This window comes from Anabrus simplex, chromosome 1, assembly GCF_040414725.1.
Source record: "Anabrus simplex isolate iqAnaSimp1 chromosome 1, ASM4041472v1, whole genome shotgun sequence".
Lineage (NCBI taxonomy): Eukaryota > Metazoa > Arthropoda > Insecta > Orthoptera > Tettigoniidae > Anabrus > Anabrus simplex.
This window is the reverse complement of record NC_090265.1, coordinates 1,561,851,645-1,561,870,790: the sequence shown is the minus strand read 5'-3', so window position 1 is coordinate 1,561,870,790 and position 19,146 is coordinate 1,561,851,645.

The following is a 19,146-nucleotide window of genomic DNA, read 5'->3' as shown; positions in this document are numbered from 1 at the left end:
GGATTTTACGACGCAGACACTCTGTCACTGGACTCGGCAATATTTCTACTCGACGGTAGTACAAATCAACTACCTTCTTACAGTACAATAATCAACGAGTATGGCAGATTTTCGCAGGCTAAGTTACGTGTTATTCATCTCTAAACTCGACGGAAATGTGTGCGGAATATCTTCTAAAAATTTGTGTCAGTTTCAGCCTTCACCGTACTAGAAGAAAGAAGAGGTTCGCCACGTGGTTATTGGAGTTCGTCAAGATGTTTCAACGATCTGAAGAGGAACTCTACAGTATTTCTGCATTGGACTTCACTGCTGCGATGGTGTACTAAAATGTAGGCGACACCTAACATGGGGAGATAACGACGGAAGGAGATAACCAACAACATGTGATCCAGTAATTCCAGATCATCGGCAGAGATCCAGTTTCATCATACACTTAAGTACCCTTTTCTAATGTTTTATCTGTTCATCTTTGTAGAAATAATGCTTAATTTTTCATTAGTGGTAGTATTTCTTTTAGATTTGCAGAAATAGTTACTATTTTCATCCTTCTTTCACATGGGAAACGGTAATGTTGTCACGTTGTGTGTAAGTGATTATTGGATTCTATTAGAGTAGCTAGGACGTGCGCGTGTCTTCTATGATTACTCCAAATGTCCCATTTAGTAGTCCCGTGTTATTTAAAATCATTGTCCTCATCGATAAATAGTAATTTTATTTTGAAAATATTTTCAATGTGGAAGCCATGTGAGGCAGATTTACGGCATGTTTGTTACGCCGGATTTCAATGTAAATTTTCTTCTTGTTAGATTTAACGCGTTTTAGTGTCATCTGGCTTATTGTCGAACTCTGGCTTACGTAAATTTACTATCTAGCATATCTAATAATAATAATAATAATAATAATAATAATAATAATAATAATAATAATAATAATAATAATAATTCCACCTCGGGTTAAATGAATGAATAAGGGTCATGAGTTTAAACATTACTTGATCTTGTTGTGAGATGTTAATGTGTGCTCAATTAGGATGAATATGAGCCTGGAATATGGCAGAATCCCGACGGATCGTTTACTGTGTTTATTGAATTGTTGAATTCATTTATTGAATTTTATTTGAAGAGTACGTGTGTGGTGAAACGTGTTTTCTTCAAATGTGGAGCACGTGTTGATTGATAAATGTAGAGTTAAGTAATAATAATGTCGTGTCTCATGAACCATGAATGCGAATGCTAATGTTTGACCTGTTCTATGTGCGTATCTGTAGACGACAGTTCTTCCAGATATCAACCGCTGATGTTATTATGACTAACGTGAAGTTTTCATCGTCTTTGATTAAGTGATCACTCAGATTTCATCACATTTCTGAGAGTCGTAAATGGATTTTTTTAACCAATACCGTCATCGTGATATTTCATGTACCTAGGGTAAAAATCAAAATATAAAATTCAGAGTCTAGGATTCGTTGTAAATGATGTAAATAATTCTCGTGTGGCTCCGTGTGAATGCTGTGTGTGTGTTGTAGCAATTTCAGTGACTTGTAATATTTTTTTGAAATGTGGTTTTGACCCAACCACATGTTCATCATGTTGGACCCAGGTTATCAGCACCGTTGTTTGAGTTGATCTAACTTATTGAAAGTTAAATCTTTAGTAAATTTTATTTTAAAATTAAGTTGAGATAAGGTCAAAGTATCAGACACCAATGAATAAGGAGGGATTACTTCATGCGTCTGGACAAAGTTCACTGTTATTGTAAAGCTTGTAACGTTAACATTTCTCAAGGCTTCAGATGTTAAAGATTAACTTCACGTGTTGTTCAGTCAAATATTAAAGGAAGTTTCGTGGAAATAATTATTGTACGAGTACAATTTGATGGAAATAAGTCTGATGGAGACATCCTTAAGTAATGTTTCTGAATTTTTTTAAGTCCAGTTCAATGGATCTCACGTTTGATGAATGAGACGATGTAATGTAAGATTATCCACAAGTAGAACAACGTGATTAAATATTTTGTTTGTTTGTAAAATCTTGACGCCATAATTTATTTCAGTTACTCAAAGAATTTAAATTTTCCTTTGAAGTAATGGATGTTGACATGAATGGATCTGATAATTTAAATGCTTAAGACCAGTTATGAGTCAGATAGTTCATTGACATTTGTTTTGTTTTCAATTTGTAAATAATTGCGGCATTACTAAGAGGAGGTCCTCCCCATATATATATATATATTTTGGTTTCGTTGAGCCAGAAGTAGGTTAATATAAATCTGTATACTTACAGCGCATTTCGACTTCCAAGGAGTCGGAGAAATTAAATGCTGTATCTAAGGGAAGTGGCTGAGAAGAATTTAATTTTGAATTACCAGCAAGATGTATTTAATGTTAAGTTGTTAATTGCTATTGAGTGCTAGTGTTAATAAATGTCAAAAACCTGTTGTTTAAATCTTTTTGTATTATTGTCGCTAGTCCTTGTCTCTTTCCCTGCCTTCAAAAATAAGCGAAGCCAGACAGCGAACGATCCACCCTTCAGACTCTCGCTCTCCAGCTGAGCATGCCAGGAATAAAGGGGGCAATATGACCGCCAATTATGCTTGCCGTCATGTTATCCTTTGCTGACTTCTTTGCTAGATTCAATTTCCTAGGAAGTTTCTTGAATTCCTCCTTACTTCAATAGCCATTTCTGAGTCTATTTCTTTCCAACCTGCACGTCCTTCTTAGTCTCTTTACTTCTCTGTTATAATACAGTGTATCTTCACTATTGCTTACCACCTTAAAGGTACAAACCTATTCCTCACCAATTGCTTTAAGCCCATCCCAGAATCTGTTTAGAGTTTTTATTTACCGTTTTCCACCGATCATAGTTACTTTTTAAAAATTCCCTCATACCTGTTTCATCAGCCATATGGTGCTGCCTGATAGTAAAGTCACCTCCGTACAGGCCATGAAGGCCCTAGGAGGAGTGGAAGGTAAAGGCTTCCAACATTGTTAACCTCGGCACGTGATGGGGTAGAGTGGTTTGCTCTACGTCCGGCCGCCTTTGCCCCCATGAATTAACCTGGTACTCATTTTTGGTGTAGGCTGAGTGAACCTCAGGGCCATATGCACCTCCGGAAGTGGAAATCTCGTTTCATAAATTTTACGACTTCCTGACGGGGATTAGAACCCACGCCCTTACGGGCGAACCGAACACGCCTTTACCGCCTCGGCCAGACAGCCCCCACTGCCTAATAGTCCTAATTTTAATATCTTCATTTCTTTCACGTTTATTTTTAACTTCCACAAAAACAGCTTTCTAATCACTAATGCCATCTATTACTTCAGTTTCTATAGAGCTCATCTGGTTTTACCAGCACCACATCCAGAATATTCTTCTCTCTAGTTAGTTCCATCACTTTCTGAATCAGATGCCTTTCCTCACATTACCTTATTTGCCATTTTTTGGTCATGCTTCCTGTCGTTCGCATTACCTTCCAAATTGACATTTGGTAAATTGAGATCACCCGCTACAATCACGTTCCTTCCCTTATCGTTTCCCGCATATCTGGTTATCTTATCAAATAATTCTAAATCAGCATCTGCGCTAACCTTTCCTGGTCTGTACACTCCAAAGACATCAAGTTGCCTATTATCTTTGGAGATGAGCCTTACACCTAGAATTTCATGTTTGTCATCTTTAACTATTTCGTAGCTTACAAATTCTTCTTTCACCAGAATGAATACTCCCTCTCCTGCCATTCCTATCCTATCTCTACCATACACGCTCCAGTTCCGTGAGAAAATTTCTGCATCCATTATACCATTTCTCAGCCATGATTCAACTCCTATTACAATATCTGGTAAGTATACATCTATTAAATTACTTAATTCTATTCTTTTCTTTACAATTCTTCTAGAGTTCAGCACTAACATTTTTATCTCATTCCTACTTGATTTCCAGTTCCCTGTTACCTTATCACCGCTCCCTAGGCCACCCTGTTTCCATGAATTTAATAACCCTTCTAAACAAATTTCCTAACTTATATGTACCACTGCGGTTTAAGTGAAGGTCATCTGAGCGCAGATCCCTTTCTCCTACCCACCCATTAGGATCTAGAAATCTCACTACCAGTTTCCCACATCCCCAATCACCTTCCAGTCAGTATCCCTCCTACACAGTATTCCAGTGATAACAATCTCCGCTTCCTTAAACTTCACCCGAGCTGCATTTACTAGGTCCCACACATCTCCAACTATGTTGGTACTTATACCTGCTTGCCTTACGTTGTCAGTACCAACGTGAATCACTTCCACTTTCTCCTTTCCACCTCCTTATCTTCTACTTTCCTCAAGATCTGCCTTAACCTAATTCCTGGATAACACTCTACCCTGGTACCCTATCCTCCACACACTTTTCCGCCATGTCTAAAAATGGAATCCCCCATGACCAGAGCCTCAACCCTGCCCGCCTCATTTGATCCCCTCCCCTCCTGGTCAGTCCTATCTTTCCTGACAGCTGCCGAAGCTACTTCCTCCTCCCTTTTCTCCATCCCATGACCCTGATTTGTACAACAAATTAATTTTGTTCTTTTAAGGTTTAATTTTGCAATGACGAGATATCTGTTCACAAGTGTAATAATAATATACGAGACACAAGATTTTAAGTGATTCTATTGGGTATTTTGTGATGCGGTCTACAAAGAGGCTTCGTATAGTCATAATAAAATCACAAAACAATATTTCGGAAATATTGCAGATAAGCGATGATGCAGCAGTTTTATAATGCCTTTAATTGATAAATATAGCCGTAACTGCCTATTTCATTATCTCTGCATTTTAAGGAGCATTTTAATATACCTTTCTGTGTTTCAGCCACATCTAATTTCGTGATATTAAGCTCCAAATATCGTTACACAAACCATACATATTCCAGTTTGATGAAAATACACTGTATGTTTTTTTTTTGCTATTTGCTTTACGTCGCACCGACACAGATATGTCTTATGGCGACGATGGGATAGGAAAGGCCTAGGAAGTGGAAGGAAGCGGCCATGGCCTTAATTAAGGTACAGCCCCGGCATTTGCCTGGTGTGAAAATGGGAAACCACGGAAAACCATCTTCAGGGCTGCCGACGGTGGGGCTCGAACCCACTATCTCCCGATTACTGGATACTGGCCGGACTTAAGCGACTGCAGCTATCGAGCTCGGTACACTGTATGTTGGCATAGCTCGACACAGCCGCAACCTGACGGAGAAAATATAGTGGTAGTGGTGATTGTTGTGTAAAAGTAAGGCAATATACTACGAAGGGCGTGACAATGAAAGACTCTCTAGTCCTCGCAAACGTAATACCATCTTGATCGGAAGAGAACAAGAGTTGGCCAAGGGAGGTTAGATGGAAAGATGAGAGTGAGTAGCTTAGCGCGAGTGGAAGCGATATTATACACAGATATGGGCCCCGTGGTCGCCTAACCACATCCTCAAGTTGAGAGCCTCTGAGAATTTCCCCTTTCTCTGAAGGAATCTGAGAAAATGTGACTATGAGTAATGTGGGATAGACGAAATATAAATCAAGCTTGTAATTTTACGAGACCGTTGATATCATGACCATACCCACGGGACGTCCAGTTTTACAGTGTTACGTGGAATCCGAACCACAGCGAAGAGACTTCAAAAATCCCGCATGATTTGGCTGGGATTCGAACTACAGCTACCTTGGTGAGAAGTCCGTGACGATGCACTCCGCTATCATGGCCCCTAGATGACGGAAAGAGAGAGAGAGAGGAGAGAGAGCCATCTCACTATTTCATTATGTTCTCAGAGCCTGTATCTGAGTGGTGGTGCAACATCAGCTACGAACCACGAGTCTCAGCATGTGATTGAAAGAAAAAGAACCTCTGCGACACAGCATATTTTTCACTACGAGGTTTCACTAGTAAGCATAGAAAGTAACTTTTCCACAAATGTTGCTGAGTTTGATACATAGCTATAGCATTCTCTTAATTCCAATAAAGAGTTTTATGGATACTATAATTCAATTTTAGAGTGGTTTTAAATGTAGCATGTTAGTGTTGCAATTAAGTACTTGTTATGGCAGTTTATAATGCCTATTTATAGCATTTTAACGTCTATTAATCGTCAATGTAGTTACGAGATTACTCACCATTCAAGGCAGGCTTGCCACCTCAGATGAATATAACATTAATTGACTCTGGTTTTGCCTGAAGGTAGTTTTGAGTTTGGAAGTCGTTAGATGCGCAGCAAAGACGCAGCACTCCAGAACAGGTAGTGGGGACATGAAACCAACTCAGAAAGGTAGCTGTGACATTTTGTTGTTCAGTCCTCATCCAGAAAGCTGTTTGGATCCTCAACATATCCAGCAGCAGCTGTCATGGGTAGTCTAAGTGTTTCAGAAGAGGTGTGCTAGGTGAAATAGTTTTGCATTGCTTTCTTCACCGAGCCAGAATGCTGTATCAGTATGCCAAGCCCACTGAAATGCATACTCCAACCAAACATATGAGCAACACTTTCACACGATTCATTACTGGGACGGGCTGCTTATTGAATAGTAGTAATAGTAATACTCATACCTTAGTCACTTTCATACCGCCAAAGTCAACGATGAGACTGAGAGTTCATGAAAGTAACAGTCTTGATCTAGCCCATAAAAAAAAATGGCGTATGGCTCTTAGTGCCGGGAGTGTCCGAGGACATGTTCTGCTCGCCAAGTGCAGGTCTTTTGATTTGACTCCCGTAGGCGACCTGCGCGTCGTGATGAGGATGAAATGATGATGAAGGCAACACATACACCCAGTCTCCGTGCCAGCGAAATTAACCAATGATGGTTAAAATTCCTGACCCTACCGGGAATCGAACCCGGGACCCCTGTGACCAAAGGCCAGCACGCTAACCATTTAGCCATGGAGCCGAACGATCTAGCCCATATCACTGTATCTGACCAGATATGGATTTAGGCCCTAGAAATACCTATTTATCTTTTGCCAATTCTATAAGATAATAACGTTATTGGCTGATTATTCTACAAGAAAACTGTCCGTGAGGAATACAGTTGCAGTGCAAAGGTTCCTCATCAGGAAAGGAGAGGCCCATACCGCTCGCCCCCGAGCTTCTTAGCGCCACCACTGAATAAAACTACTATGAATGCATTACTATATTTCGTAAAATTATTATTTATATACTATCATAAGGCATATGTTACATTTAATTATGATACTTGAGATACTGAAATACACTGGCGGACAAAAGAAAGTGGATCACTTTAATTTAAGAGCAAAAACTCTATTTATTTATCTTAAGCCTTGCCTTTTCTTCATTCCTACAGCATATTAATATAAAATGAAGTTAACCAGTTCTCTGCATACTTCATACTGATTATCAAAGTGCTTTTTTAAAGTTTATGCAAAACGTTCTTAGATGCGGCAATTTATGATAATATAAAACATACCACTAAAAGGTTCCTTGATAACACTCTACACTTATCTTGCCTTAGTATAGGGTGTTACCGCCTCTGGCGCTGATTGCGGCCTCTATCCTTCACGGCATGCTAGCCAGAAGGTCCTGTATCGTTTCCTGGGAGATGAACGCCCACTCTTCCAGTAGTGTTGCCTGCATTTCGTTGAGGGTGTCAAAGTTGCGACGCCGGACATTCCGGCCAAGCATATCCCACAGGCTTTGTTCTGGGATTGAGGTCTGAACTGCGAGCTGGCCAGTCGAGGGTTCGTATCCTGACATTGCGTAGGTATTCCGTCACGCAGCGAGCTGTATGGGGGCGTGCATTATTTTTTCAATCAATCACTACTGATCTGCATTTAGGGCAGTCGCCCAGGTGGCAGATTCCCTGTCTGTTGTTTTCCTAGCCCTTTCTTAAATGATATCAAAGAAATTGGAAATTTATTGAACATATCTATTGGTAAATTATACCAAATCCTAACTCCCCTTCCTAAAAACAAATATTTGCCCTGATTTGTCCTCTTGAATTCCAACTTTATCTTCATATTGTGATCTTTCCTACTTTTAAAGACACCACTCAAACTTATTCGTGCTATCTGCGTGCTACTGCTAGTGTTGTTCTCGCTGGAGATATAAACTGGCAAGGTTGTATTCAGACATATATAATAGAAAAACCTATTTCAAAGCTACAAGCATTTGTATGATGCAAACTGTAAATCTTTATCGGACTAGTACCTCAAACAGTACCAATTGTTTAATCTATGCAATTCAGACCCAGAAAAGAGAATACCTCACAAACATAAACACCAGCCTCCACTGATGAAGCTGAGGATTATAAAGTAGAATGTATGGCTTAAGACTGCAGCTAGATAAGCGATGGCCAACTGCAGTCCAGCCAATGAAATTCGGCATGTTGTTTTGAAATGTAAAAATTACTTCCGAAACAACGTAGTATTTAGGCTTCAGTAAGGCCTTTACAACGGCTTGGGTAGACATCGTAAGTTCTCAAACAAATTTCGCTGTCACCAAGCGAGTAGATTTCACGGTAAAGATCATGCTGATATTAAGTCTCCATGTGGGAGATGGTAGGATCGAACCCCGCTATCAGCAATCTTGAAGATGGTTTTCCGTGGTTTTCTCATTTTTACTCTAGGCAAATGCTGGGGCTCTTCTTTAATTAAGACCACGGCCACTATCTTCCCAGTCTTAGCCCTTCCCTATCCTGCCGTCGTTGAATATCTAGATGAGTTAGTCCGACGTTAACCAAAATAGAAAGGAAAAACTTTATCTTTTAAAACTTTTTTCTCTTGACTGAACTGATTAACAGTTACCGAGTTCGATAGCTACAGTCGCTTAAGTGCGACCAGTATCCAGTATTCCGGAGGTAGTGGGCTCAAACCCCACTGTCGGCAGTCCTAAAGATGGTTTTCCGTGGTTCCCAATTTTCATATCAGGCAAATGTTGGGGCTGTACCTTAATTAAAGGCACAGCTGCCTCCTTCCCACTCCTAGCCCTTTCCTGCCCCATCGTCGCCATAAGGCCTATCTGTGTCGGTGCGACGTAAAGCAACTTGTTGGTTAACAGTTACCGCTCCCTGTAAGTGATTTAGTCCCCTTGGTTATGTTACTATTCCATAACATTCCTTTTTATGGGAAGGAAATCTTAATGTGTCTAGGCAGAAGAATAAACAAAGAACAAAGTACCCTACCCGGAATTTGTCGAATTATAATCCAATGAATCTAATGTCAGCTGCAAATCAAATTGCTTTTCTCTAATTACCTGAACCGCCTACAAGACCGACCTCTCGAAAACAGGTACGATAGCAGGTACACACATACAGGCTATCAAAAACATATGACGTGGTTCATCGCTATATCACACATCTTTAAAATAAAGGCAAACATTTATAAGGATGGCAGATGATGGTCCCATATCTCAATTGAAATACAGTATATACTCACTCGACTTGTAAATCTTGTTTTGTGCTCTTTCCTTCTCCGGATTTATAGCATACCGCCTTTGATCCAAGGGGTCCTGGCTTCGATTCGTGGACGGATCGTATAAATTGATTAATTATTCTAGCTCGGGGAATGTGTGTGCATGTCTTTCAACATTACAATTCATCCTACACAGGGCCCAATCCTCACAGATACACAGGTCGCTCATGGGTGTCAACTCGTAAAACCTGCACCAGGCGCCATTCTGGAGGCCATACGCCCCTCTTGTTGTTGTTGTTGTTGTTGCCGTTTCCTTGATTCATAATGAGAAGTTGGCAGGTTCGATTCCGGCCAAGGTAGTTGACTGCAGATAGGGTCAAAGTATTGACACTCCACGTCACTCTTGCTGGCCCTCAGGTTTACCAGATACTGAAATCAACATATGAGATAGATCTCGGTCGAGAAATTCAATGTGTCTTATATTCCACAAATTGTAAACTTCGTTTAAGAATTACAAATTACATCAATCAATCAATCAATCAATCAATCAATCAATCAATCAATCAATCAATCAATCAATCAATCAATCAATCAATCAATCAATCAATCAATCAATCAATCAATCAATCAATCAATCAATCAATCAATCAATCAATCAATCAATCAATCAATCAATCAATCAATCAATCAATCAATCAATCAATCAATCAATCAATCAATCAATCAATCACTACTGATCTGCATTTAAGGCAGTCGCCTGGGTGGCAGATTCCCTATCTGTTGTTTTCGTAGCCTTATCTTAAATGATTTCAAAGAAATTGGAAATTCATTGAACACATCCCTTGGTAAGTTATTCCAATCCCCTTTCTATAAACGAATATTTGCCCCAATTATTTTGTCCTCTTGAATTCTAATTTTGTCTTCATATTGTGATGATACCTACTTTTAAAGACACCACTCAAACGTATTCGTATACTAATGCCATTCCACGCCATCTCTCCACTTACAGCTCGGAACATACCACTTAGTCGAGCAGCTCGTCTCCTTTCTCCTAAGTCTTCCCAGCCCAAACTTTGCAACATTTTTGTAACGCTACTCCTTTATCGGAAATCACCCAGAATAAATCGAGTTGCTTTTCTCTGGACCTTTTTCCAGTTCTTGAATCAAATAATCCTGGTGAGGGTATCATACACTGGAACCATACTCTAGTTGAGGTCTTACCAGAGACTTATATACCCTCTCCTTCATATCCTTACTACAACCCCTAAACACCCTCATAACCATGTTCATAGATCTGTACCCTTTATTACAATTCCAATTATGTGATTACCCCGATGAAGATCTCTCCTTATATTAACACCTAGGTACTTATAATGATCCTCCTAAGGAATTCTCACCCCATCAACGCAGTAATTAAAACTGAGAGGACTTTTCCTATTTGTGAAACTCGCAACCTGACTTTTAACCCCATTTATTACCATACCATTGCCTGATGCCCATTTCACAACATTGTAGTGGTCATTTTGCAGTTGTTCACTATCTTGCAACTTATTTATTACTCTATACAGAATAACATCATCCACAAAAAGCCTTATCTCTGATTTCACTTCTTTACTCTATCATTTATATACCTATATAATAAAATATAAACGCCCAATAATACTGCCTTGAGGAATTTTCCTCTTAAATATTACAGGGTCAGATAAAGCTACTCTAATTCTCTGAGATCTATTTTCTAGAAATATAGCCACCTAATCAGTCACTCTTTTGTCTAGTCCAACTGCATTCAATTTTGCCAGTAGTCTCCCATGATCCACCCTATCAGAATGCTTTAGACAGGTCAATAGCGATACAGTCCAATTGACCTCCTGAATCCAAGATATCTGTAACATCTTGCTGGAATCCAGGAAGTTTAACTTCAATGGAATAACCTTTCCTAAACCCAAACTGCCTTATATCGAACCAGTTATTAATCTCGCAAACATGTCTAATATAATAAGAAAGAATGCTTTCCCAAAGCATACATGCTATGCATGTCAAACTGACTGGCCTGTAATTTTCAGCTTTATGTCTATCACCCTTTCCTTTGTACACAGGGGCTACTATAACAACTCTCATTCATTTAATGCAGCTCCTTCATGCAAACAATCATCAAGTACATAGTTCACATATGGTACTATACCCCAACCCATTGTCTTTATTATATCCCCAGAACTCTTATCCATTCCAGCCGCTTTTCTAGTTTTCAATTTTTGTATCTTACTGTAATTCTCATTGTTATCATTTGTAAGTTTTGATACTTCTTTAGCAGTAGTCAGCTCCTCTATCTGGACATTATTCTTGTAACCAACAATCTTTACATTCTGCTGACTGAATACTTCTGCCTTTTGAAGATCCTCACATACACACTCCTCTTGATCATTAATGATTCCTGGAGTGTCTTCCTTGGAACCTGTTTCTGCCTTAAAGTACCTATCCACACCCTTCCATTTTTCACTAAAATTTGCATGACTGTCAATTATGATTGACATCATGTTATCCTTATCTGATTTCTTTGCTAGATTCAATTTCGTAGTTAAGTTCCTTCAATTTTCCTTCCACAGCCATTTCTAACTCTATTTCTTTCCAGTCTGCATCTCCTCTTCAGTCTCTTTATTTCTCTGTTATAATAAAGTGTGTCTTTACCATTCCTTACCACCTTTAAGGGTACAAACCTGTTTTCATATTCCTCAACAATTGTTTTAAACCCACCCCAGAGTCTGTTTACGTTTTTATTGATTGTTTTTCACCGATCCTAGTTACTTTTTAAAAATTCCCCCATGCCTGCTTTGTCAGCCATTTGGTACTGCCTAATAGTCCTACTTTCAAGACTTCCCTTTCTATCACATTTATTTTTAACTACGACAAAAACAGCTTCGTGATCAGTAATACCATGTGTTACTTCGGTACCGGAACGGGAATAAACGGAAATAAATTCATTCTTGTGTGTGTGTGTGTGGATAGTTTTACTCGGTTTTCATGGCTGTTTCCTACTGGACTTGCCACTGTAAAAACAAGGATTTGCTGTCTCAATTCAATATTTGCATCTTTTGGACCATGTCAGTATATTGTTTCCAATAACGCTAAGACTTTAACTTCCAATTTATTTCTTAACTTTTGTTTAGATCTCTCTATTTCACATGTCACTACGTCGGAGTTCTACCCACATCCATCTCTAGTTGAGCGGGTTAATCGGAATCTTCGATCAGCCCTTATTGCCTTCCAGCACGAAGATCGTTCGCGTTGGGACACATCCTTGCATTGGTTATTGTTAGCGTTCATTTCGGCCGTTCATATGTCCCACAAGTTTTGTCCAATTTTGCTTATGTTTTTAAGTTCGTCCCAAACACCCCTCGTCAAATTTGTGGTCGATCAATGAGCTATTACCAGAGACAATAGATACAGAGGATATCCGGGATCTATGGAAGAGCTAGAAATAATCTCAAGGCTTCTCATCAGAGAGTAAAAGTGAGGTATGACCGTGGATGAAAACCCACCGACTTAAAAGTTCAGATCAGGTCATGGTTGAAAATTTTGTTCCCGCGGGCAAACTTGCCCCCAGATATCATGGACCTTTTGTTATTTTTGATTTTCTCACTCCTGTCACACTTTTGTTGAGTAATCCAGAGACTGAAAGGATTTTTTCTTGTTCACCTGCCTCAAGTAAAGCCTGTCTGAAGGCTTTTCTCATTATATGCCACCAGTTGATTAATCTGCTGAATTAATTATATTTATTTCCTTAGGATATTTTTAAGTTTAATATAGGAAGTTAAGAGAAAGAGGACTTCTGATCCTGTTGTTCAACTAAAATTATGTATGTAAACGTGTACTTGCTCACATGGTTAAGTTGTACCCTAAAGGTTAATTTTGTTTTTGTTGTTAAAATGGTTTTGCACCGAGCTCGATAGCTGCAGTCGCTTAAGTGCCTCCAGCGTCCAGTATTCGGGAGATTGTGGGTTCTAGCCCCACTGTCGACAGTCCTGAAGATGATTTTCCGTGAATTCCCATTTTCACAATAGGCAAATGCTGGGGCTACAGCTGCTTCCTTCTCACTCCTAGCCCTTTCCTGTCCTATCGTCGGGATGGTACGACGTAAAGCAACTTGTAAAGAAACATATTTTGTAAAAACTTTCCCTTCTATAAATACTTCATAATCTGCCATTAGCCGCCTCTGCCTCCAAACCTGAGTCAAAAACTCAGGGTGCTCCTCCTTCTAATTCACCAAACTTATCTAAACTATATGTAGCACCGTTTGAAAAACAATTACTGTCACTACAAAATTGCATATTACCGTGCCCAATTTTCATCCGAGGCCATGTGATATAAACCTGGGAGAGATGGCGGCGCGGGGTATGGGCCCGCCCTGTTTCGACTAAGACTCCAGATAAACTGCCTCCTCTGGGAGTGTCATCATTGGAAGATGCCGGGAGGCTGGACTTAACCTCCCACTCTACCTTCGGACGGGACCTTATGATTTGGTCTCGAGCTGTCATTACCTTGGATTCAGTCCTCAATATATTGGGAGTATGGTATCTCAGGGTACATAAGGAGTCCGATGCGTCCCCATCCAAATATCGGCAGCGACGACCGCTCATGCCGTTATATCTGGGCACTACAGCCCGGACTTGGACTATTTCAGCGATGCTATCAAGACTAATCTACTTCAGAATCCAAAACAAACAACAATAATGAACTCTTAAACAAGACATACTCCGACTTATCTATGTATTTCTCAAAATTAATGTACTTCATGATTTTAACCCTGTTCATCCCATTGTAGTCCGACTCGTTGGCTGAACGGTCAGCGTACTGGCCTTCGGTTCAGAGGGTCCCGGGTTCGAGTCCCGGCCGGGTCGGGGATTTTAACCTTCATTGGTTAATTCCAATGGCCCGGGGGCTGGGTGTTTGTGCTGTCCCCAACATCCCTGCAACTCACAACCACACATAACGCTATCCTCCACCACAATAACACGCAGTTACCTACACATGGAAGATGCCGCCCACCCTCATCGGAGGGTCTGCCTTACAAGGGCTGCACTCGGCTAGAAATAGCCACACGAAAAAAAATCCCATTGTAAAACCTTAGGGGGCGGAGGTCTGTATCAGGGGTGTATCTTCCCCGACTAGTTAAACTGCGCGCCTTCTATAAGGCCACCTATGTCAAGAACCTTGGACTTGTAAAACTTTTGTCTTCTGCTGTTAGATGTCTCTACCATCGATTTATTTTCTCCCCCTCGCGGGCTAAACTCTAATTATTTCATAGAGAAATGTTTATTTTTGATGTTTATAAACCTGGTTCTGAGGATTGTTTTTTTTAATGTTCAGAAGTTGTCTGCACTACTCCTGGTTTCTCCTCGATGGCAATCAACCTATAAAACACTTGGAAATATTTTCTCTAGCCAATTAAAACCGGGGGTGTGTACTGGAATCCAGCCTACCTGTTCTGGAATCTTCCCCTTAAGGTACTACATAAGTAGGGCACTTCAGGCCCGTATTGTCTGAATTGCCACAATACTTGGGAGTGCGTCGTATCTGAAGGGAGTCAGGGGAGAGCCCGGCCTGAGGCAGATCCAGCGGCAAAAGGTAATGGCAGAATTCACTTAGATATGTGTTAGCCCCTGTGGACAGTTGAGGGGAAGTTTCCAATATCTTTCTTTTAATGTAATTTTGTAAAACCTGGTGGTTTAAATGTATAATTTCGGCAAGAATGTGGACGCTGTTCAATTCCCTAATGGGAAATATTTAACGTAAAGGAATGAAGAGTGCTGACCCTCTACCGCAGCCCTTTCAATATTGCATGGAGAGACAACATTTTTCAAAACCTCTAAATTTCGTAAATCTTTTGGCATTAATGTTTCTCATTTAGTCACCCAGGTGTAGTATAGGGTTAGCCTCTGTACTATTTCTTGAAGGAGTGCAAGTGTTTCGCCTCCTTGCCTTTCGTTTATGACCGATCATAAAACAGTAAAGCCACGTAGTATGGGCTATTATGCTCCTGTATATTCTTTTCAGAATGTAAAATTTTCCATGTGGTAGTTTCATTTGGGAGCAGTGACTATAGTGAAATGGATAAGCCCACATGGCGCAACCGTGCGTGAGCACTTTAATGCGAGGTGGAATCTTAAGGTGCCGTAAGAAACTGATGCCTCCACGAGGCTAGAATATGGTACAGAAGTAACAGAACTTCTGGGTGCAAATCCTGTTCTTATAGATCATTTGTACCCGTCAAAGAGCACCAGACTGAAATTTGCCGCTTTGATTTTACTTTAGACGTTAGATTAGGACAGTGCTCATTTGTAATACCACTATCCACTAGGAGAGCGTAGACTACCTGCTACCTTCTGCCACTACTACGAGCGGGAAGTCACTCAACAACATCCTCCGAATTGGACCGACTATCCAGTAAGATATCTGGCCCATCATTACAAGATTCCGTACTCACCACGTGTGCTTTACAGTAGACATTCGCCAGATGTATCGCTAAGTAAATGTTCATAGTCGTGACTGCAACCTTCAGAGAATCGTATGGCGCCCACCACCGAAAGAATCTATAAGACATTTCCTGCTAAAAACAGTCACGTACGGAACAGCGTCAGCACCCTTCCTCGCTATGACGTGCCTTCAGCAGCTCGCTATTAAGGAGTCTCTCAATCTACCCAAGGTAGCAAAAATTCTCCAGAGAGATATATGTGTGTAGGACTGCATGTCTGGGACGGAAACCCTCGAGGAACCTCTAGTAATTCAAGAGCAACTCATCGAGCTCCTTCAAAGGGGAGGTTTCTAACTTCAAAAATGGTGTTCCAATCATCCACGACTACTCGAAGCTGTTCCTCCAGAATACAGAGAAGGCAAGTTGCCTCCTCAACTCGATAACTTTAGGACTCTTGTAGCATCCTGCCAATGATCAGCTACAGATTGTGAATGGTGCCGGGATTAATAACGTCAACGGACTTGTTACGAAAAGAAAGGTACTTGCTATCACAGAGTGTAGTACACGATACGTTGGGACTGATGGGCCCATTCATCATCTCCTGCAAATATTTCCTGCAGCAACTCTCGCAGCTGCGCTTAGGTTGGGATGAGAAACTACCAACAGAACTACTCCAGTACTGGGAGCATCTATACAATCAGTTTTCTCTTGTTAGCCAAATTCGAATCGACAGATTAGTGCTGGCAAAGGGTATTGTTGCTAACATTCAACTGCACGGGTTTTCGACTGCATCTGCATTTATATTAGATCCGAAAATCAACAGGGTGAGTGCACCACAAGGCTACTGTGCGCTAAATCAAATCGTCTAGAGATGTGTGTAGCATTGCTTCCAGCTCGTCTTCTCAAGAAGGTAACATCTGTCTTAAATTTGTCTATTAACAGCTTATATTTGTGGACAGATTCGACGATAGTTCTTTCGTGGATTGCAGCTTTTCCTACACGCTGGAAACTTTCATTGTTACCAGAATTGCGGAGATTCAAGACAGCACATCGACTGGAGATTGGAAGCACGTTCCTTCAGGAGATAATACTGCGGATCTGATTTCACGGGGACTCACCCCAGTTGTCCTTATCGCTAAATCACTTTGGTGGAATGGACCACCATGGCTTGTTGAGGATAATCTGTCATGGTCTGACTTAATCCCTTCTGCGGAGACTCAGGACATGCCAGAACAACAGAAGCCTGTGGTCAGTTTCGTGACGCTTCAACCTGAAGATGAGTTCATGAAGCGATATCTAAGCTTGCACGACTGCAGAGGGTGACAGCATACTGTCTCAGATTTACCGCCAACGCCAAACATCCTACGGAAAGGAAGACTGGTGAATCAGACCTTCAAGAGTTACATTCTGGACTATATGCATGTATAAAGAGCGTCCATGCATCAACATATGGTGCAGAGAGATTCATGACTATAAAATCAGATTCTCGTAAAAATAGTGCACAGCTGAAATCTTATATATCATTTTTTTTTAATGTTTGGCTACTAGGGTATTCACCTGGAAACTGTTAGCAGCTTGACTATCTAGGCCTTTCTTGCTGCTCTGAAACACTTTATCTCAAGACGAGGGAGACCTGCGCAGATATATTCGGACAATGGCAGAAAATGTAGGCGCTGGCAGAGAACTTCGGGAACTGCAGAGATTGTTCGACCGAGAACATCATCAACGAGATATCTCAACATTCGCTAGCAGGAAGGCAAGGCATTCAGTAGCACTTCATTCCGCCTCAGGCTCCACACTTCGGAGGAATTTAGGAGGCTGGCGGCAAATCATTCAAGCATCATCGACGAGTGATGGGAACGTCATACACTTTCAAAGAACTGGCAACACTCATAACACAAATCGAAGCATGTCTAAACTCTAGGCCTCTAGTCCCCCTATCCGATGACCCCGACGATTTAGTTGCTATAACTCGAGGTCACTTTCTAATTGGAAGACCTATCACTACCCTTCCCGAACCAGTAATGTACGCCTCTATATGCTCTCTAGATGGCAGCAACTACAGCGGCAGCTCCAAGGATTCTGGAAGGCGTTGTCGAACAGACTATCACTCCCACCTGCAGCAGAGGAGTCAATGGACACTGTCAAACAATAATGTGCAACCAGGCACATTAGTGATCGTCAAGGAAGACAACCCCTCCCCCGCCCCCCACTGTGTTGGAAACTCGCTGTAAATTGTTCAGGTTCCACACTGGTGCTGATGGACTAGTACGCGTCGTCACTATCCGTACTTCATAATAACAATAATATTATTTGCTTTACGTCCCATTATCTACTTTTACGGTTTTCGGAGACGCTAAGGTGCTGGAATTTAGTCCCACAGGAGTTATTTTTCGTGCCAGTAAATCTACCGGCACGAGACTGGCGTGCTTGAGCACCTTCAAATACCACCGGACTGAGCCAGGATCGAAGCTGCCAAGTTGGGGTCAGAAAGCCAGCGCCTCAACCGTCTGAGCCACTCAGCTCGGCTATCCGTACTTCTTCTGGAGTATTGCAAAACTTTGTCCACTTTCCACTTCTCAAGGAGACGACATTTGAACGTTGTGTGTTTTGTATTGTAGTTGTCTTCGTGTTTGTTCGTTTGTTTTTTACTTTGTGTGTGAAAAAAGTGTTTAACCCTCTTTTGGCGGGTTTGATCGCCAGACTTAACTTTGCGGCTTTGCTTTTGCTATAATTTAGCAAGCCCTCACCAGAGATCAGATTAGGACAGTGCTCCTTTGTAACACCGCTATCAAGTAGGAGGGGGTAGGCTACCTGCTACTTCCTAACGCCGTCCTTAACGAGTGAGTCTGTGAGATGGAGCGGTGACAGTCGGTCGTGTGACATAAGGCAATGACGTAGTCGGTGCAACAAGTGCTTTCGTAGTTGTCCGACTCGTCAGCGTACTGGCTTTCGGTTCAGAGGGTCCCGGGTTCGATCCCGGCCGGGTCGGGGATTTTAACCTTAATTGGTTAATTCCAATGGCACGGGGGTTGGGTGTATATGTTGTCTTCATCATCATTTCATCCTCATCACGACGCGCAGGTCACCTACGGGTGTCAAATAGAAAGACCTGCACCTGGCGAGCCAAACCCGTCCTGGGATATCCTGGCACTAAAAGCCATACAAGATTTCATTTCATTCGTAGTTTCCTTTGTGAGTGTAAATATGTGTAGGGAGTGTTCTTGTATTGTGTATTACGTGTGTATTTACCTTTTTTCTGCTAGTGGCTTTACGTCGCACTGACACAGAT